Source organism: Camellia sinensis, unplaced genomic scaffold (assembly GCF_055761805.1).
Source record: "Camellia sinensis isolate YWXY unplaced genomic scaffold, ASM5576180v1 Unanchor1, whole genome shotgun sequence".
NCBI lineage: Eukaryota > Viridiplantae > Streptophyta > Magnoliopsida > Ericales > Theaceae > Camellia > Camellia sinensis.
In genome coordinates, this window is record NW_028128987.1 from 22,807,776 (window position 1) to 22,830,771 (window position 22,996).

At 32.7% G+C, this 22,996-nt stretch overlaps 1 protein-coding gene across 1 annotated transcript in view; it reads left to right on the forward strand.

Moving 5' to 3' along the window:
- Positions 1 to 5,249: 5,249 nt before the first annotated feature.
- Positions 5,250 to 22,996, forward strand: part of LOC145788592 (E3 ubiquitin-protein ligase SINAT2-like) — a 71,902-nt gene continuing 54,155 nt past the window's right edge. The window contains exon 1 of the mRNA XM_082910853.1: positions 5,250 to 5,585. The gene's annotated coding sequence lies outside the window, so the exon portion shown is untranslated. The remainder of the gene's footprint in view (positions 5,586 to 22,996) is intronic.

Consider the following 22,996-nt stretch of genomic DNA (forward strand, 5'->3'; position numbering starts at 1 on the left):
ACAAGGGTTTTAGACGCCATTTTTGGGTGAAAAGTTGTTACTAGTATATATATATATATATATTTTGGGAGTGTATCGACTTGAATTGGAATTGGATTGGACTGAGAGTGAGTAGCTTGTATGCAAGAAGAAGTGAACTCGGTGATGGAATGTTTGAAGAAGGCGTAGAAATCGTGGGCAAAGAGTCAAATTTCTTTGATATATGTTTAGGGACCTTAGACATCAAAAAATAATTTTGTGAATCTCTTCCATTATGAAAAGTGAGAGAGGGACCCTAGACTACTTTTCCCTAAACCCTAAACTTTATAACTTTTTTTAGCCAAAAATACGAAGTTATAGCTTCCCCCAAAAAAAAAAAAAATGGCATGATATGCCAACGGACAAACCTCTCAATCACCACGCAATATTTTTACGATTTTTATCTGTTTAAACTTTTTAAATATTTATTATTATTATTATTTTTTTTTTTATGGTGTGCGGTATCAAGGGGATATTTTGAAATGATAATTAAAAGTCATCTTTTAACTTTTAATTCATTTTAAGTCATATTATTTCACATTTTTTATATATTTTTTTAAAAAAAATTAAAAAATCAAAAAAATAATTTTTAACCATATTTTTAAAACAATCCAGGTGTTTGGTGGCCCTTAAAAAGTACAATTGAATGCCACATCCATGTATAAATTAAAATAAATAGAATAATGTTATATATACTAATTAATATACTAACTAGTGTATCAATTAATGATGTGATATAATTTAAAGAATTTTTGAGATTTGTAATGTAATTAATGAATAAAGTCGATAATAATGTCATAACTAGTGTTAGTACATTAGTTAGTACACTAATTAGTGCATGTAACAGACTGAAATAAATAGATTATAAAAATGAAAAATACTATAAATTTTAAATTTTTTATTAAATAAATAATTAAATATTTTATATGAGTGTAAAATTTACAAAATTACGATCTCATATTTATGATCAAATTGATTGCGGTTTTGGGAACCAAAATAAAAAGCACGTTTTTGTCAAAATGTCCAAGTGGCAAAAACGTAACAAAATTAGTTTGGGAAGTGAGAAATTCTATTTCCACCACCCTAATAAACTCAGTGAACACACTTAATGAAAAATTAAATTAATGACAATTATATCCTAATTAAAAATTACTATAATAGTCATTAGAACTATTCGGTCTTAGAGTGCGGAACAAAATTAATATTTTCGGCACTAGAATTCCGAATTTTGTTATTATTTTTGGTTTTTATTATCCGAATTATTTTACTTACTTCGGCTCTGTAGAACCGAATTGAAATTTTCCCCGAGCATGCACTGAAGAACCTAGGAAAGGTGGGCTGAAGTCAATTAAAGAGGGTAGTGGCGACATCATCAAGAATATTTCCAAGATATTTTTGCACCGAAGAACCTAGTCAATTTATATAATTGGGGCATCGTCTTCCTCTCTCCTGTTTGAAGAACCGAGTCAATTTATAATTTTGGGGCATCGTCTTCTTCAAGAAATAGGATGATGATGGTGAAGATATTTTTGCTTTAATCCTGTTTGAACTTCTTCTTCCCTCCTGTTTGAAGTAGAATTGTAAATTGGGATAAATTAAAGTGTGTGTATTTTGATGGTAAAGTGTGTGTATATATGAGTGAAGGATTTATTTATAATTTTAAGGATGCGGATTGAGATAATTACTTAATAATTAAATTAATAGAGATGTGTATTGAGAAAAAATTTGCCCTGAGTTTATTAGGGTGGTGGAAATAGAATTTCCCTTGGGAAGTGCCAAAAACGCAAGTGTGAAATTACAAATTGGGGGCTATGACAAAAAAATAAAAAAATAAATTTCTTATGTTGGGTAAGGATATTTTGATCATTTTAATTTGATTTGACACCATAAACAAATATTAAACTAAAAAATCCAAAGTCAACTTTTTATCAATTTTCTAAATCACTTTTTAAAAAGTTAAAAATTTTAATAAAAAATCAAAAATTAATTTTTTATCAACTTTTCAAAACATTGCGTGGGCGAAATGTCACATTTTCAGTGAAAAAAACAAAAAAAACAAAAAAAAAATTATAACACTCAACTCACGCATTAAAGACAACAAGTCATCTCGTACCCATTTAATATTAAAAAATGTTTGGGAACACTAGAAGGACCACTAATGATGTGACAGTGGATCTTGTCTACTTTCTATGCCTTGTTTATTTTTTTATCATTTTCAATACATTAATACTATTAATAATATATTTTTTAATGATCTAAATCATTGTTATTTAATATTTATTACTCATAAATGATTTTCTGAACTATTCTACAAACTCCACAATTGAACTGACAGCACCCATATGGACCATATAGACAGGTGTATCTACAAATTTATTTATTTAATAAATTAATGTATTATATAATAATAAAATTTTGAATAAATTACACCAATCACCCTTAAATCACCAACGATGATTCATCCCACTAAAAACATCACCACTAATAGCACTAATGTATTAAAAAAGTAAAAAAAAAAAAATACAACTCCAAGACTAAAACATCACATCTTTAAAGACAAGACCCACTACCACCTAATTAGTGAGAGCACTAATTAATGCTCCCAAACATTTTTCCTTAAATCACCCTTAAATAGGATACAAACATTTTTCCTTAAATCACCCTTAAATAGGATACAAACGCGCTGAGTCAAATCAAATCAAACTTTTAAATACTTTGATTTGTTTATTGAAAATTAGTCGTGCTTAAATTCAAATTGGACTCGTCAAATATTTGATAAGTTCGTGCCCGGCTCGAACTCAAGCTCAAGCTCAAACTTGAAAAAAATTAAATTTAAATTAATTTACTTATTTAGATAAAAAAAAAAAAATTATGAGTAAAATATGAGGTGTTTTGGAGAAATGGTAAAAAGTTAACTTTTGATTTTTTATCAAATTTTTTAAACTTTTTTAGAAAGTGATTTGGGAAGTTAATAAAAAATTATTTTTGACTTTTTTAGTTAATATTTATTTATGCTGTCACATTACAATTAAATGACCAAAATACCCCCACTCAATTTAGTAAATTTACAATTACACCTATGTGTGGCTCATTTTGATGTATGAAGGGTATAATTGTAATTTTATCAATTACTTTTTTTAACCTCCCGAAATGATTTTAATGGTAAAAGCCATTTTGACTTTTTTGGGACGAGCCGTAAAACGCAGCTTTTTTGGCAAGTTGCCAAAACGACACTCTATAAGAATGCTTATATTAACAATAAATTTCATCAATCAAATATGTAAATTTACACAAATATCAAATGCAAATAGAAAAATAAAATAAAATATTAAATTTTTTGATATATTATTAAAAATAAATATTAATTCATTTTCTTTATGTTCACGAGTCTTATCAAGCCGAGCTTGAAACTACTCGACCTCAACTTAATTAATAAACGAGCCTAAAAATTGAACTCAAACTTGTTTTTAATAAACGAGCCGAGTTTGACCTATTTATAAACAACCCGGTTTGTTTACAGCTTTACACTTATAGTTTGAAAAAATACAATAAATTTCATAATTTTGAGATAATTGCATTAAGTTGCCTTACAATAAAGGTCAAGTTAATGGAAGAATTAACTTATATCATAAATTTACATTTTTGCCCTTCTATAACATACGTTCTATTTTATAATAAATTTACCCTTGCAACCTTGTTGCTCACCTAACTGAACCCCAATTTCCAATTTCTTTTCATTTTCTCTTCTTATTAGCATAGACAATAAATAATGAACTGTTACCTTAAAATCTCATGAAGTGGCCTATATCAGAACCATTAGGATTGGACGTCGTCGCTTTTACCACCACCATTGCAATCAAACACAAAACCACCTCCACTACTATCATCACAATTAATGCGACAGCCTGCATTACCATTATCACAATTGGATACAACCACCTCTACTGCCACTACCTTCACATTGCGATCAAATTGGGAAGCAGAATGGCAACTGTAATAGAAGGAATTGGAAGATAAAATAAGATAAGAGGTTACATTAAGGGGAAGAAGAAAGTAGAAAAGAGTTGTGCTGAGAGAAAGACAGAGATAAGATGTCAATTATGCTAAATGAATGAAGAAGGTAGAGGTAGCTTACAGATGGCAAGGACATAAGGAATGGAGCAATGAATAGACGGTGATGACGAGAACAAAAAATGAGTGAAGTATAGAAGGCGCAACGAGAAAAAAGGAATGAGACGAAATGTGTGTTGTCTTGGTTGCCAACAAGAGAAAGAATGAAAGATGACGTCTATTGTCATTAGCTAATGATGATAGAAAAAAAAAAAAATGGGTGACGATGTCTACTGATGACTCTTCGTCTCTATTGTGGTTCGGTGACACTAAGAGAATAACAACTTTTTTGCTAGCTATTGAAGATGTAGGAGAGAAGTTCTATATTTCTTATTTGAATCATGTGTTTTGTGTTCAATTTTGTTAATGACCAATAACTACGAAGAAAATAGGGTAAGAAGAAAATGACAAATATATAAATTAGCTCATTATGTTGACATAATTAATAAAATTGACATTTGAATTTAAAATTTGCTGATATGGTTTATTCTCATTTTTTACGTTGTAATGTAATGGGGAAAAAAATGTTATTCATTTACAATTTTGATAGAGTCTAATATAATTATATTAAAATAATAAGATTTAAATATCCATGAATATTAACCAATATGAGATATGTAGATTGGGACACCAAAGCCTTTGACTCTTGTTCTTATATATACCAAAGAAAAATGTTTTATACCATTAATTTAGTACCATTAGGGCATGTTTGATTGGAAAGATTAGGGTATGGGATTAGGATTATTAATCCGTTGGCCCAATTATCCTATGTTTGTTTTGACATTTTTTTTAGGATTATTAATCCAATGGATAGTTAATCCAACAAATTTATAGGATTATTAGTAATGGGATAGGGGTGGGATTGTGAATACCACACTAATTTCATAGGATTGTTAATACCTCACTATTAGTCTTGTGGAATCAAACATAACCTTAATGTACCTTAACGTACTATTAATGATGTAACATCATGTGAATCCTATCACTGATGTGATAATTTGGCCTTTATTTTAATTTTTTTTTTCTTTACATTACCACATCATTAGTAACGTTTTTAGAACTTCAAATTTAATGCTCTAAATTACCTCTCTATACCAAATCCGGCCAACGCACGTAAATTCAGGGGAAACGGCTTCTCGGATTGTGCTCCACCTCACCCCCCTCTCCTACTGTGCGTGTCACCTTGTTGGAGCCCAATCACATTCACAACCCAATTATTGATTGATGCTCTCTCTCTCTCTCTCTCTCTCTCTCTTTTTCTGTCCCTCTCTCTCTACATTGGTTTTCTGCTCAGAATCTGATCTGGGTTTTTCCCGTCTCGATCAGTTCACTTCTTCTCTCTCTGCTCGATTCTCTTGCTGATTGATGGAGTGCGATTGACTTTGACTAGGTTTATCTTGGCGATTTTGTTTGTTTGCAGTTTCTGAGCACACTACCAGGTTCAGATTTTCTTCTGGGTAATCTTCGTTTTCGTGGAATTTGATACAAAATGCAAGAATCGTGTGGAAAAGACTGAGATAATGTTCAATGTGCTTCTGAATTTGGTTCTCCGTTTTTATTTTGTTAGCAATGGAGTTGAAATCCTGTGTTTGCCCCAATGTTCCTAGTTATGATGTTTAAAATCTTCGTATAAACCATTTAGGTGAATTCAATCCTATTGCTGTGTTATTGTATTTTTTTTTTTTGGATGTATTGTTAATGCATGTTTCTATTTGTAAACAACTATATTTAGGTCTCGTTTGGGAACAGGTTAATTTAGTAATTTTTTTGATTATTTGGCTAAAATATGAGTTAAAAAAAATTAGTATATTTGGAATGATTTTTTGACTTTTTACGAAAAGATGTGCAAAAAGTAGAGAGAAAAGAAAATCTTTGACTTTTTGGTATAGATTGTTGACTTTTTGACTAATTTAATAACTTTTTGACTTTTTAGTTAAAATGGAAGGTTCCCAAACAAGGCAAATTTTCCTGTTTATTTGTTTTGTTGAGGTGGTTTGACTTAGCCTCCGTTTGCGAATTTGATTGGTTTTATAGTTTTTTGATTTTTTTAATTATTTTAGTCTGAGTTAAAAAGTTTAGTTTGGAAAGAATTTTTTGATTTTTTTAACTTTTTTTTGTGAAAGAATAATATAATAATTATAAATTAGATATAATATTTTATTTGTTATAATTAAAATAACTTATTTTATTATTTGTAACTATTTTAGCCACAAACCTCTGTATGTATGGATGGTGTTCAATGTTACCCATATATTTGTCGGTTCAACCTTCTTTATCTCAAGACCCACCAAGAAAATCTCAAAAAAATCTTATTGCCGTTAGGCCCCGATTTTTGAATGCACATACTGGGTTTGAATATTTCTCAATTTTGGATTTCTGAATTACTAAATTATTATAGAAATCTAGTTTTTATATACTTTTTTTTTTTTTTTTTGGATTTATGAATTTTTGTAGAGCTGAGTATCGAATTCGTGAAATCCGTAATTTGATCCAGTCTAGTCCAATCCGGTAGATTTGGATTGATTTTTTGAATCTATGGTTCAGTTCCGAATTGAAAAATTAAAAATTCATAGTCCGCAGATCGGTTCTGGATTGGACCCCACAGTTCCAGATTAGAATCGATTCAGACCGTATACAAATAGCCTATATTTATATTATACACCCTCTATTATAGTATCTTCTCATATTCCATATAAAACCTAAATCTAAACTTAAACCCGCATAGTATTTTCTTTTATTGGCTTTGTTTGTTAGTTTTTAGTTTTAATTTGTAATCGTCTAAATAAATATTTATGATAGAACCAGTTTTCTTATTGTTGTTTAAATTCTATAACAGTATGTCGCTATTATGGAAAGAAATGTTGCTATTGTGAAACTAATATTATGCTATGTTTATGTTTTATGAAATTAAAATGTTCTATATTCTTTTTTGTTATTTAATAATTCGAATCTGTAATTCTAAACCGATCAAATCCGTATTTAAATGGATTGATTCGGATTAATTTTACGATTTAAACGGATTGTATTGGTTTCAATTTTTTAAGAACTGTAGTTATCAAATTAGTCCTAATTTTATCCCAATCTAGATCAATTCGGGCCATACTCACCTTTGAATTTTTGTATATAATTAATTTTTTGTGGATGTTTATAAACATGTGCTTGTTTTCTTCCTGCAACTCAATTGTAGTCTAATTGTTGCCTTCATGACAAATCAGTGCTTTGGTTGTCATAAGGGGTGGTTTGGCATCCCTTAAATAATCTATTTTTTTATTTTTTTTTATTACATCACCTCTTTATTTTTCTACACATTTTTTCGTAAAAAGATAAAAAAATGCACTTATTTAAATCATCCTAAATAACCCTTAAATATTTGGTGGATTGGGTGGTCATGCACGGGGCGTTAACCTATTTGGGATTTTTTTTTGGTTCCAAAATTAAAAAACTAGATTGCTTTAAAAATTAATTTTCAGAATGGGTCAAAACATATTTTAAATACGTTTTCATGAAAGCGTATTTACAACATACTCTGTTGAAATCCAAAAAAAAAAAAAAAAAATCATTTAGAAAACGTATTTTGTAAATACGTTTTTTTCATGAAAGCATATTTACAAAATACATTTCCTGTTCAAATACAAAAAAAAAAAAAAAAAAAAAAAATCATTTAGAAAATGTATTTTGTAAATACGTTTTTTCATGAAAAGTTTTCAACAATTTTTTAAAATAATTTTTTTTTTAAAAAAAATCATTAATAAAAAACTGAAATCATGTATTGTTTTTGAAAATATTTTTTTCACAATCATGAAGGATCCTTTACTTGTCTTTGATTCTAACCTTTTTGATTATTCGAATTCTGAGATTCCTGATTTAAGTGAGAATTAGTACATAAGAGAAATCTCCGTAATAAATGGGTTACGAGTTTAATTAGGTTTACTATTGCTCAATTTTGTAGGTATATGTAGCCATGGTCTCAAATTTTGCAGAGTATTACCGGTATTATGCACTAGTACGAATAAAGATGAAGGATACTCGTTTGGGAACAGGTTAATTTAGTAATTTTTTAGTTATTTGATTAAAAAAATAGGTAAAAAAATTTTATATGTTTGGGATGATTTTTTGGCTAATTACAAAAAGATGTACAAAAAGTAGAGAGAAAAGAGAATCTTTGACTTTTTTATTTGAGTTGTTGACTTTTTGGCTAAAAGGGTAACTTTTTGACTTTTTGGCTAAAAAAGTAAGTCCCCAAATGGGGTTGAGTTATCAATACTATATATTAAGTAAAAAAAGATTTTTAATCGCAAAATTTGTAGGAGCTCCAATCTCTTAATTCTAATTTTCTAATTTTTTGATTTTAAAAAAAAAAATCTCAGCATTTATTGACTTCTCCCAACCCAACCTCAGCATTTATTGACTTCTCCCAACCCACAATCTCTTTTGACTTCTCTCATAATTATTGCAACACCATTTTCAATTTCTCCCATATACTATGATTACACACAAAAATAAAAAATAAAAATATAAGAATTTAGCTATAGATCTCAAAAAGATATAACATCTAAATTTGAATTATGATTTAATAATATAATTATGTATTTTTTTTATGTATATCTATCAAAATTTTAAATCAATTAATAAGACAAATTAATCAATTTTTCAAAATTATTGATTTTTAATTTACAAAATAGATTAAAAAAAACTATTGACTGATTTATTTATTTAATAACAAAAATATTTCATAATCTCTCTCTCTTAATCTCTCTCACAAATTTTCAAAAAAAAATATTAAAACTTGCATTCATTTTTTCTTCCCCAAAAAATCAGATAATATTTTTTTATTAAAGCTATAGATATCTACCTATATTTTATATATTATATTATAACATAACAAAAAAAACTATAAAACTAAAAAAAAAATCTTTAAAGTTTATCTAAATAAACTTTAAATCAATAAAACTCACATGTCTATCACACATCTAACTCGCATCATAACTTACCCAAATAATAATAATTAAAAACAAATGGAAACCACGGATAAATTAAATTAAAAAAAAAAAAGATACCCACAACTCCATCTTAAATAAATTGAAAAAAAAATACCCGAATAGAAACCACACAAAAATAAAAATAAAAATAAAAAGATATATCTATCTATCTATCTATATCTATATTATATATTAAGTAAAAATGGGTTTTTAGCCCCAAGCTTTGTGGGAGATCCAATCTCGCAATCTAAATTTCCCGATTTTTTGATTTAAAAAAAAAATCTTAGCATTTATTAACTTCTCCCAACTCCCAAGCCTTACCTTCATAATAACACTTTAATGCATTAAGAACAAGTATAAAAAAAATTCTTTGAAATCCAACACATGAATTCCTTGAAGAGTCCCAACACATATGATTATTATCCCTTATAATAATACTTTAATGCATTAAGAACAAGCATAAAAAAAATTTTTTGAAAAGTCCAACACATATGATTATTATCAAAATATTAAACTTTAATATAATATAATAAAAAAAAGACATTTAATTCCTTGAAAAGTCCAACACATATGATTATTATCAAAATATTAAACTTTAATATAATACAAAAAAAGAAAAAAAGAAGACATTTAAAAAAAAATATTTAAAAATCACAATTCACATATATAGATAATTGTAAACACAATCCATGCATAGCACGGGTGATATGCTAGTTCTTATATACGGGAATATGCTATTTTAGTAACTTTTTAATTTTTTGGTTAAAATATGAGATAAAAAAAACTAGTATGTTTGAGATGATTTTTTAATTTTTTACGAAAAGATATGCAAAAAGTAGAGAGAAAATGAAATCTTTGACTTTTTAGTATAAGTTATAGGCTTTTTAGTTATTTTAGTAACTTTTTAACTGTTAAGTTAAAACAAACACTTACCAAACGAGGCCTGAATGAATGTATGAATGTATGTGGGGCTTACTATATGTATATGTTATGTTAGCATATATCCAAAAGAAAATATTTAAATAAAATCATTATATTGTGCTTCTTAAACAATATATATATATATATATATATAAAATCTTGTACTGAAAATTAATATAAAAAAAAAAATTGTTACATTTTAAAAAACTTGCATTGAAAGCAATGGTAATAAAATGCTAAAGCGTTCAAATAAAAATTTTAAGTTGAAAAACATTACTCACAAAATATATGTTCAAAACTTGTTTCTATTTTAAATGATAATAAAATGCTGAAAGTGTTAAAAAAATAATTTAAAAACACACTTTCAATAAGGGATGGCAATTTGAACCCGGCCTGATGGGGACCCGGTGTCACGACCCCAAACCGCCCCTAGTAGTTTGGTGCCGTGATGGCCAGTAATTCGAGATTACCGAAGGCCAACTTTCAAAATTCACACACGATCAGAGTATAAATATATGGGGCTCACAAGTGCGGAAGCAATAATCTAAAATACAAGTGGTCCATAAGAGCAGTGCATAAGTCAAATGGAATGACATACATCTTTACATAGCTTTACAACTTGAATACAAATAGAGATGAAGTACAAAAATACATATTACATCTTGGAAAAAGACTTCTCAAGCCGACATGAACAAAATACAAAAGCTTCAAAATTGCTGACATAAACGAAATACATGAAATACAAGTCAAGATACATAATATTCAGGATTGCCGACATAAACATTGCCGACATAACATACATCCAAAACATCTTGCAAAACACACATCTCGGCGTAGCCGACTTCTTGCTTGTTACCTACATATATACATAGGGAGTGTGAGCTTGGATACTCAGTGAATGGTACAAGTAATAAAGGGGTTAAATGAATGATTCCCGAGGTCCTTGTCAAAACAATACATATATCATAGCTTGTTCAAAATACAAAATAAATCTTGTTCATCAAACTTGATCTTGCAAAACTTACATACTTAACATGCGTCAAATCTTATAACATAACCTCGGCATAACCTTGGTCCTTCAAAACTTACTTACTTACTTACAAGACCCACGCGGTAAACCGCCAGTGGCAAAACAAGACCAAGTAAGAAGGCCCGTAGCTCTTTAACACTTGGGTGCTGCTCAAGTTTAGAGTCCTCCAGCACAAGGGACCTATGTTACAAGAGCCCGTAGCCCTTTAACACTTGGGTGCTGCGCAAGTTTAGAGTCCTCCAGCACAAGGGACCTATGTTACAAGAGCCCGTAGCCCTTTAACACTTGGGTGCTGCTCAAGTTTAGAGTCCTCCAGCACAAGGGACCTATGTTACAAGAGCCCGTAGCCCTTTAACACTTGGGTGCTGCTCAAGTTTAGAGTCCTCCAGCACAAGGGACTTTTCGAAAAAAATGTCGTCAAAACAAAGCTTACTTGATACATTGTCATTCAAAACAAAGCTTATACTTGATTCATAAAATAGGGATATCATTCATGTTTAACAAATACTTTTATCAAAACAAGGCAAAGCTTTATCAAAACCTTAAGAACATAACTTTATTAAAAATACCACTCACATTAGTTCTTGGGACGTCGGGGTCAAGGCAAAGGTCCAAGTCCTACAAACACATGGCAAAGCATACTGAACATACTTCTCAAAATAGGTCTCACATGTATGCAAATGATCTTGGGAAAACATGTTGGAAGTCAAAACACTGTTTTATATGTCAGGAAGACATGCTGGGTACCAACCAGGTCTTTGCCGAGGTCCCACACTTCCTGGCCGAGGTGTGGCTACCTAGGCTTCGGCATGCGGCTGCATACCGAGGTGTGCACAAGGCAAACTAAGGTGTAAGTGATCATGCAAGATAGGCCAAGGTGAGATATGATGCTTGGCCTAAGTGTGAGGTCTAGGTAAGAGTGATCTCGGGGACTACACCTCGGGAAGTGAGGTCTGGAGATCTAGGTTTCTACCCGTGAAGAACAGGAAGAACATGAACATGAAGATCTTGAAGAACATGAAGAACATGGATGCTAAAATCATAACATCTTTATTTACAAAATCTGGGGTTTCATGCTATGAGTTCGAAAACATGGACCTGGGTACCCATACTTGAAAATCATGTGAAAACAAACACAAAAACATGAATCTTGGCATAAGCTTTCGGATCAAAACATGACTTTTCTTGAAGAACACATGAATGCTATTTTCTCTTTCTAAAACCGAACCTCAAAGCAATGCATAGCTTACAAATCATATTCAATCATGCAATGCAACAACATAAACATAAGGAACGACAAGAGCAGATTTAGAATCTAACCTTCGAACACGAATCTAACGGTTCGATCTCTAGGAATCAAGCTTGGAAATCTACTCTCCCTCAAGAACTTCTCTCCCTCTTCTAGAGCTTTTCTCTCCTCTTCAAAACAAGGATATAACAAATGATAGGTTTCTCTCTCTTCCGGCTGACTTAACTCTCAGCTTGGACACGTGGCAACGGCTGGTTGGTTCTCTTCAAAAAGGTGATGGGTTGACAAGACAAGACTATGACAAAGCGTATCTAACAAGCTACTCGGTAAGGCACTCCGACAATGGGTGACATTGGCTAAGGACAAAGCTTCGGCAACTAAGGTGACAATGACCTCGGCTAGGAAGGACAACGCTTGCCTAAGCTGTGCCACACCTTGGCCTAGATGTGCCACACCTTGGCCTAGATGTGCCACACCTCGGTCTAGGTCATACCACTCCAGGACAAAGATCACTCGGGTGTAAAGGTAACACCTCGGCCTAGATAATACACATCTCGGCCTTGGTGATTAACACCTCGGCCTAGATAATGACATCTCGGCCAATATGTCAAAGCAAAGGTGGAGGTCAAACGAAGGGGTTCCAAGATACTTCTAGACTGAAGATGACCTCGGCTTGGAATGATCTAGGCGTAACGTAACCTAGGCTTGGCATAACTTAGGCTTACATAACCTAGGCTTGAGACACCAAGGAAGGATCAAAGCAGGCGCACAACACTTAGACAAATCACATAAACACAAAACAAGACAAGATTCATGAATGCAAACTTAACAAGGCAAAGCTATATAAATGAACATGAACATGACTACAACATGAATATGGGTTGTTACAGCGACTTAACATGGCAAAACATACAAATGCATGCAAACATGACTAGGACATAAAATACGGGTTGTTACACCCGGACCACCCCGCCCTGATAAATTAGGTTTTTCCAGAAAATTATTCCCCATAGGACCGGGGCTAGTATTAAAAAATACATACCTAATGATTTTTGAGCCGGGGACGGTGATAGGTTCCCCCGACCTGAAATTTCCCCAAACCATCCCCGTTACCCCGTATATATATATATATATATATATGCATGTGTTTAGGGTTTATCTATCTCAATCAGATTTTCAACTCTCTCTCTCTTTCTCTCTATCTCTCTCTCGTTCTTCGCCTCTCCTTCTACTCTGTGAAACTGTCTCTTTCTCTCTCGTCCTTGCACCGTCACTGACACCACCATTTCTCTCTCCCTCTCTCTCTCTCTCTCTCTTTTTCATACCTCGTTTGCTGCCTCGTCTCCACTGCCTCATGATGTCTTCAGCGACTTTATCTCTAGATCTAGAAGATCTGAAGATCATCTCCAGTGTCCTTCCACCGTCGCCGACACCACCACCTCTCTCTATCTTTCTCTCTCTCTCTCTCTCTCTCTCACTCTTACTCACTCTCTGTATGTGTGTCCTATTTTTAGATTAAACCAGATCATGAAGAGCTTGACAACCTGAGCAAACAAAGGTAAGATGATAACGATCTATGATCTGGGGCACCAATCTGAGATAGTGGCAGCGACGGTATCTTCATCGCCATCGTGGTCGGCTTCGTCCTTGAAGAAATGAGTGTGTGTGATTGGATCAACTCAATTTTTTTTTGGTTAAGGTTTGTGTCATTGAATCTGATCTCTGTGTGTGATTGGATCTGATCTGTGTTCTATTTTCAACTCTAAATTTATTTTTTTGTTGGGGTTTTCTTAGATCTGATAGATACATATATATATATATATATATATATATGTGTGTGTGTGTGTAATGAACAAACATACTAAATTGTTGAGTTGTTGATGATTGTTGAGTTGAGTTGTTGAGTTATCTAAAAAATTTTTTTTGTTAAGTTGTTTATGATTGGGGCTTTTCTGGAGATTTTTCAAATCTAAATTTTCAAAGTTAAGTTGGGGGCATGGGCGGGAGCGGGGGCAGGGGTGGGGGTGGGGGTGGGGGGTGATGGGTTCTCCGCCGAGAATAGGGGGCGAAGACAGGGATATTTTGACCTTTGGGGACAGGGAGTGCAATCCCTGGCCCCGGCCCAACCCATTGCCATTCCTACTTTCAATATGGAATGGACAAAACCTTCTTATGTTGAAGGTGTGTTTTGGCAGCACGATTTCTATTTTAAATAAAAAAATTTGTGTCAAAAGCAATGGTAATAAAATGATGAAAGTGTTTTATAAACGTGTTTTCAATATAAATAAATAAAAAAAATAAAACTTGTTCTATTTTTTGTTTTGTTAAATGCAAAGCATTAAAAAAAATTAAGTTGAAAGCATGTTTTCAATATTAAAAAAAATTATGTTGGAAGTGAAATGAACAACGGCGAGTGAGAGTCAGGGAGAAAAAAAAATGTGTATATTGGTAATAAGATGCAATGCACAAAAAAAAAAAAAGAAAAAAAAAGCCTGTTTTTAACATAAATAAATAAAAAATATGTTAAAAAAACACGTTTTTTATTTTCTTTAAAAAATTATATTGCAATCATATCTCGTAATAAAAAATAAAAAAAAACTTAATTACAAAATAAAATTTCATTAATTATTTGAAAAAATAATTGTATTTACGAAATATGTTTACTATTTCAACTACTTTTTATTAATTATTTAAAAAAATTATGACGAAAACGTATTTACAAAAATACAACACTATTAAATATTTAAAAATTAAATAAAAGTGTATTTACAAAATACGTTTTCTATTTCAAACGCTTTCTATAAAAAAAAAAATTACAATGTTTTCTATTTTTTCCTATTAATTATTTTTAAAAAAATGTAAAATACATTTTTAGTTTCAACAGACTTTCTATTAATTATTTTTTTAAAAAGAATTTATGATGAAAACTTATTTTGCAAAAATTATGATGAAAATGTATTTACAAAATACGTTTTCAGTGTTTTATTTTTCAAAAAAAAATTTATGATTTCAATTTTTTATTAATTATTTAAAAAAAAATTATGATGAAAACTTATTTTTAAATACGTTTTCACAAATTATTATGAAAATTTATTTACAAAATACATTTTCAGCTTTTTATTTATAAATATATATATATATATCATGATTTCCATTTTTTATTAATTATTTTATAAAAAAATGTTAAAAACATATTTTGTAAATACACATTCTAATTAAGGAAATGTATTTACAAAATAACGTTTTGACTTATTTTGAGAATTAATTTTTAAATTAGCTTAATTTTTAACTTTGATTAAAAAAAAATTCAAACAGGTTAAAGGCTCGGTTATGCACTCTGGCAAGGGAGGCCTACTGTGTCGAGGTGGTTATAGGCAAAGGAGCGTAACATAAGAAATATAATACAGTAAATTGATGACCTTAACAAAGTCAGCTATCGTTATTGACAGTCAATTAACATAAGGGTGTATTTGAAATTTAAAAGCAAATCAAAGGGGAAGTTAGTGTTATTTTTAAAACTTCAAGTGAGGTCTTTATAAATGTCAGGAACTTCAAGGTGCACTACAAGAAAACAGGGCAAATAACACTAAGATTTTTGTGACGGGGTAACTGCCTTTTTTTGCGACGCAGTATAGTTGTTGTCGCCAAAAAAAGTCTTTTGCGACAGCGTATATCTGCCGTCGAGAAACATGACCTTTTGCGACAGGGCTGACCTCCATCGCTAATGATTGTAAAAGAAAAATGCAGGAACATTTGCGACGCACGGTATACCGTCGCAAAAAATATTATTTTGCAATGGTAAGAAGTTACTGTCGCAAATTGTGGACTATTTGTGACGGCAAAAGCCCATCACAAACAAATATGGGTAAAACGACGTCGTTTTTATTGGTTAATTATGTATCATTTGTGACGGTTAAAATATGCCGTCGTGAAAAAATAAATATTTGGTGTCCCGCTCATTTCTATCCCATTCACGGTCATGTGTCCCAAAGTCCCTAAAATCCCCAAAATCCTCAAAATCAAAATCCATCTGAAACCAAAATCCCTAAAATCACCAAACCAAAATCGTCAAAATCCCTACTCGCATTTAGCATTGCCGGAGTGAAGGAGGGTGAACGACGGCCTTCGCCGGAATGACGAGCAGCAACGACTGTGAACGATGAGTGACGAGGGTGAACGACGGCCTTTGCCGGAGTGACGAGCAGCGAGTTTCGTGCTCCAGATCTCACTCCACTCTCAACTCCCTTGACTTGAATCTCGATATAAAATGCCCAAGTTGGAAGCTCAAAGGGACACCTCTCCACAGGACTAAAGGTAAGAGAGAACAAAATTGTTCCAAACACTCTATACTTACATTGCGTTTTTTCCCTCCAATTTCTCTTCCCAAATTCCTAATTTACATGATTATTTTTTGTTAAAATTCAGTAATTTTGTAAATGCATCAGTAATTTACATGATTACATCAGTCATTTTTGTTAAAATCCAGTAATTTTGTTAAAATCCAGTAATTTACATGATTAATTCCTAATCAAGGTTTCTGTTTTTTTTTTTTTTAAATGTGAATTGTCACAGATTTAAGGTTACAGTAATTTTTTTTTTTTGTTAAAATCCAGCAATTCTGTCACAGATTTAATTTTTATAAATGCTCATGTGAATTGGGTTTCTGTGTTTTTTTTTTATTTATAAAACTTTGTCCCAATTTTGGTTCCCAATTTAGGGTTTCTTGACCACTTTGTCTGTTGATGTTCTTGATAGATCATTTTACTCGTAGTGGAAAAGTGGTTTTGGGGTTAACAGATTTGTGGGTTTTTTTGGGTACCAGTTTTACTGTTAACATAAAAGAAGATAATCAGAAATCTGGGTAAGGTTTGTGCAAAAATAATAATAAAATAAAATATGGGTAAGGGTTAGATATGTTGAATCTTATTCTCAAACTTTGTAATTTGTTAAATAAATTGTTGTGACTTACAGATCTGGGATTTATTGGTTTTTATGTTCTGAATTTACTGAATTTTGTTGTTTTCTTCAACATCAGGATGTGGTGAATGGAGTTTTGAGATGCTTTAGGTCCATAGACAGCTCAGATTGTTGGATCAAGATTATGTAAGTCTTTTTTTTCTTGGATCAATTCTGGTTGTATTCTTTTTTCACGTAGCTATAAATTTTGCGGTGAAATTATGAATTTTAATGGCCTTTTGGATCACTAACTATAACTATTTTGATGAATTGGTTTATTCAAATTAAACTGGAAAGTATTACTTGTTGCTTTGGTTCTCTTTAACTTATATAAATATCTTTATATCTTTATTTATAAAAATAAAAAAAGTATTACTTGTTCTTGTTGATGCAGGCTTATGAATTTGTCAATTGGGCTTATGAAAATGATATATATATATATTAATTTTGAAAAAATATTTAAAAAAGAAATACTATATGGGTTTCAAGAGAGAGATACATAAGTTTACGATTAATCTAGATCTGTCTATGGTCATTTAATGAAAAAGTTTTACTTTATTTCTTAACATTAATTAGTCTGTTATGAATCTAGACTTATCTGAAAGATAGAAATGCTAGTGATGAGCCTTAGATGTAGATGCAAACCTTATGTCACATCTGAAGTTTTTGTAGTTTGTTAGATAGATATCAATGGTTTTTCTCATCATATCCAATATGTTTTTGTTTTTTCTGTTTTTGTTCCTACAGTATGCTTTGAAACTTAAAAATATATCATAAAAGGCTAATAATACCCAGGCAATTTATGTTTTGAAATGCATGTTCTGAACATGATACATTTCTATTTAACTATTCTTATTCTAATTCTAATACTCCAGATTTAGGGATCCAGAAATTTCCTCCCTATTTATTTCCTTAGGTTTATCCTTTTTCATGGAGTTGAAAAGGTTGCATTAGAGAGCATGGAAGGAGATCACATTCCCATCTTTTGCTAAAATAAGGTTTATCTGGGGTTTACTAAAAGTTGGATCTTTACATGCCTCTGCTTTGTTTGAACCTATTAAGAAAAAGGGTTGTTTCATTTTTAAAGTTCTTTATAGTTTATTAAAATCGGAAAGTAAAACCCTAATAATATTTGAAAATTGGAATCCCTAATAAAATAAGAAACCAAATGTTAATAAAACTCCAAATTAAACTATAATTAAAAAGAAAATAAATAAAATACGAAAGACTTATATTAAATAAAAACATTGGTTGCTGTTGGATTACATTAAATAAAAACAATAAATAGATGAATGGAAGTTACGTGAACAATCCACAATTATAACATTGGTTGCTGTTGGATTACATTACTGAAGACAACTCTCTCTCTCTCTCTCTCTCTCTCTCTCTCTCTCTCTCTCACACACACACACACACACACACACGCACGCACGCACGCACACACATACAAAAGCGATAGCATATAAATAAAATAGTTCACCAACCACTACGGTTCATTGTTGGTATAAAAAACATTTGACACTGTGAATACACTTGTTATATCTTTCAATTCAAACATTTTCAGGAGAAATCAGTGACTTTGGGGCATCAACACCTCGAATTCTAAGTACCGAGGAGATATTAGTTTGTCTAGACCGAAATTTGGCTCTAACTCCCAAACCGGGAACCCGATTTGAGTCTTGTCTTCTCCCACAAGTCTCTCGTATCAAGGTGGTCATGTGTGCGAAGTTTCGTGCTAATCCAACGCCATTTGGTGACTTTGGGGCGTCAACACCTCAAATTCTAAGTTTGTTCAGAAACTAGTTTGCCTAGACCGAAATTCGACTCTAACTCCCAAATTGGAAACCCGATTCGAGTCCCATCTTCTCCCACAAGTCTCTCATACCAAGGCGGTTGTGTGTGCCAAGTTTCGTGCTAATCTGACGCCATTTGGTGACATTGGGGCGTCAATACCTCAAATTCTAAGTTTGTTAAGAAACTAGTTTGCCTAGATCGAAATTCGGCTCTAACTCCCAAATCGGGAACCTGATTCGAGTCCCATCTTCTCCCACAAGTCTCTCGTGCCAAGGCGGTCGTGTGTGTCAAGTTTCGTGCTAATCCGATGCCATTTGGTGACTTTGGGGCGTCAACACCTCAAATTCTAAGTTTGTTAAGAAACTAGTTTGCCTAGATCGAAATTCGGCTCTAACTCCCAAATCGGGAACCTGATTCGAGTCCCATCTTCTCCCACAAGTCTCTCGTGCCAAGGCGGTCGTGTGTGTCAAGTTTCGTGCTAATCCGATGCCATTTGGTGACTTTGGGGCGTCAATACCTCAAATTCTAAGTTTGTTAAGAAACTAGTTTGCCTAGATCGAAATTCGGCTCTAAGTCCCAAATCGGGAACCTGATTCGAGTCCCATCTTCTCCCACAAGTCTCTCGTGCCAAGGCGGTCGTGTGTGTCAAGTTTCGTGCTAATCCAATGCCATTTGGTGACTTTGGGGCGTCAATACCTCAAATTCTAAGTTTGTTAAGAAACTAGTTTGCCTAGACCGAGATCCGGCTCTAACTCCCAAATCGAGAACCCGATTTGAGTCCCATCTTCTCCTACAAGTCTCTCCTGCCAAGGCAGTCTTGTGTGTCAAGTTTCGTGCCAATCCGATGCTGATTGGTGATTTTGAGGCATCAACATCTCGAATTCTAAGTTTCTTAAGAAACTAGTTTATCTAGAGTGAAATCCGGCTCTAACTCTCAAACTGTGAACCCAATTCTAGACTGATGTTTTAAGACAATTTGTTTGTTTGTTTGTTTGTTTGTTTGTTTGTTTTTCAAATTAATCATGTTTTGTAGTTATTTAATGTTTAATTTTTGTGGATGTTTGTAGAAGAGATATTTAAGGGAAGAACAGATGATAGATAAGAGTTGGGTTGACTTGCCAAATAGGATGTCGAGAGAATACATTAATATGATTGATCAATTCCTTGTGTTTGCCTACACCAATAGGACTGAAGGTTCGATGATTAGTTGTCCGTGTAGGAAATGTGAGAATCGATATCATCTCGTACGAGAGGGTGTATGGGAGCATCTGATTTTGAATGGTCTTTTTAAAAAGTACAAACATTGGATTAATCATGGGGAATCTTACGTATCTATGCATGGTAATCGAGAGAATGAAACATTAGCTAATTTAGACATTGGGGATGATATGGTTGGAATGATACAAAGGGGCCATAGGAAATCCACATGTCGATACAAGTGTTGAGGGTAATGAACCACATCTTGTATGAGAGGGTGTGCAAAGTATTTCAAACTTCTTGAAGATGCACAAAGTGAACTGTATCCGGGTTGTCAGAAGTTCACATCTTTGTCATTCATTGTTCGACTTCTACATCTGAAGGTGCTTAATCAGTGGATAGACAAGTCTGTTGACATGTTGCTTAAGTTATTGAATGAGGCGTTCCCGGTAGGTGTGAAACTCTCGAACTCATATTATAAAGCTCAAAAGGTCGCAATAGATTTGGACTTTACGTATGAGACGTGGGATGCATGTCCCAACAGTTGCATGTTGTTTCGAAACGAGGACGCCAATCTTGATTAATGTGTCATATGCAACAATTCTAGATGGAAATCAAATGGTGATGGTGGTTCAAATGGTCCTAACAAAGGTGGCAAATGAATAGCTGCAAAACATATGAGGTATTTTCCTTTAAAGCCAAGGTTGCAGAGGTTGTTTATGTCATCCAAGACGGCCAAGTTAATGAGATGGCATGCAGAGGAATGAATTGATGATGGTATCTTTAGGCATCCTGCTGACTCCCTTGTATGGAAAGATTTTGACCGTCGAAATATTGACTTAAGTAATAATTGCTGCAGTGTAAGGCTTGGCTTATCATCTGATGGGTTTAACCCATTTAGGACGATGAACATAGTTCATAGCACTTGGCCTGTTGTGCTCATTCTATATAACTTGCTGCCATGGATGTGCATGAAGCAACCATATCTAATTTTATCTGTGTTTATTGACGGCCCGAAAGGACCTGGTGACAAGATTGATGTGTATATGCAACCGTTGATTGAGGAGTTGAAAGAACTATGGAATGACAATGTCTCCACATTTGATGCATCAACAAATCAAATGTTTCAACTGTATACAGCTTTACTGTGGACAATTAGTGATTTTTTTGCATATGCAAACTTGTTATGATGGAACACTAAAGGTGAATATGCATGTCCGTGTTGCAATAAGGAAACTACATCGTGTTGGTTGAAGCATAGTAGGAAACAATCATACTTGGGTCATCGTAGATTTTTACCTAGTGGCAATAAATTTCGAAAGGATAAAGTATCATTTGATGGTAGTCGGGAATTCAGAATCAAACCAAAATTGTTGTCTGGAACTGAGATATTGCTACAATTAGAATGTGACGGTATTTTAACCCAATACAAGAGGGATGACCTTAAGGAGAGGCATATGAGACAAGTTGAGAAAGAGAAAACTGGACATCGCATCCATAGCTAGAAGAAAAAGAGTATCTTTTATGAACTGCCATATTGGGAGCACAATCTAATAAGACACAACCTCGATGTGATGCATATAAAGAATAATGTTTGTGAAAATGTGTTGTGGACAATATTAGGGGTTGCGGGAAAATCGAAGGATAGTGTTAATGCTCGGCGTGATTTACAAGAAATGAATATTAGAAAACCCCTACATTTGCAGTTAAGAGGGTCGAATAAAGCTTATTTACCACCAGAACAATTCACGATGACCAAGGATGAGAAAGATTTGTTCTTGAAATTATTGAAGGAAGTTAGAGTTCCCGACGGGTATTCATCCAATATATCGCGTCGCGTGCGGTTACATGATAGAAGTATTAGGGGTCTTAACAGCCATGATATTCATCTTCTGATGTAGCAACTAATTCCATTGGCTATTCAAAGATCGTTACCGAAGAATGTAATTGAACCTTTGATTGAATTAAGCAATTTCTTTAGACAATTGTGTTCCAAAGTGAATCGTGTGATGGATTTGCAATATATTCAAGATCGTATCGCTGTAACACTTTGTCATCTAGAAAAAATATTTCCTCTGACTTTTTTTGATATAATGGAGCACTTACCTATACATCTAGCTGACGAAGCATTATTGGGTGGAGCGATTTAGTTTCGATGGATGTATCAAATTGAGAGGTATCTGCTTACTTTGAAGCAATTAAGAGGTATCTTCATCAGTTTCTTAATTTACTTTGTCTTTGTAATTGTATTAGTTCAATTAATGTCATATTATAGTTGATTGAAAACCATTCTCTATGTTTCTAATGTCAGTTAATGTGATGGCACTTGCAGATTATTACGGCAAGGAAGAGGAAGCCTGATTATCCCCTATGCATGATGTCCGATGTGGTACGTAAGAGGACATTAGTGGCACCACCATCAGAGGAGGCATCACATTGACCACTATCAGAGGGGCCATTAGTGCCACCACTATCTGACTAGCCACTACAGCGACCACCATTAGTGGCACCACCATTAGAGGAGGCATCACATCAAGCACCATCAGAGGGGCCATTAGTGCCACCACATCGATCACCATCAGTGGCACCACAACAGCTATCATCTACTCAGCCTCCACGTTTACCATCGGTGTGTCCACCATCAGTGGCACCACAGCAGCTATCATCCTGACTAGAGTCATCATCTTATGAGCCATCTGCAAGTCTATAAATTTACTTTGATTTGTATGAAAATTATTTAAA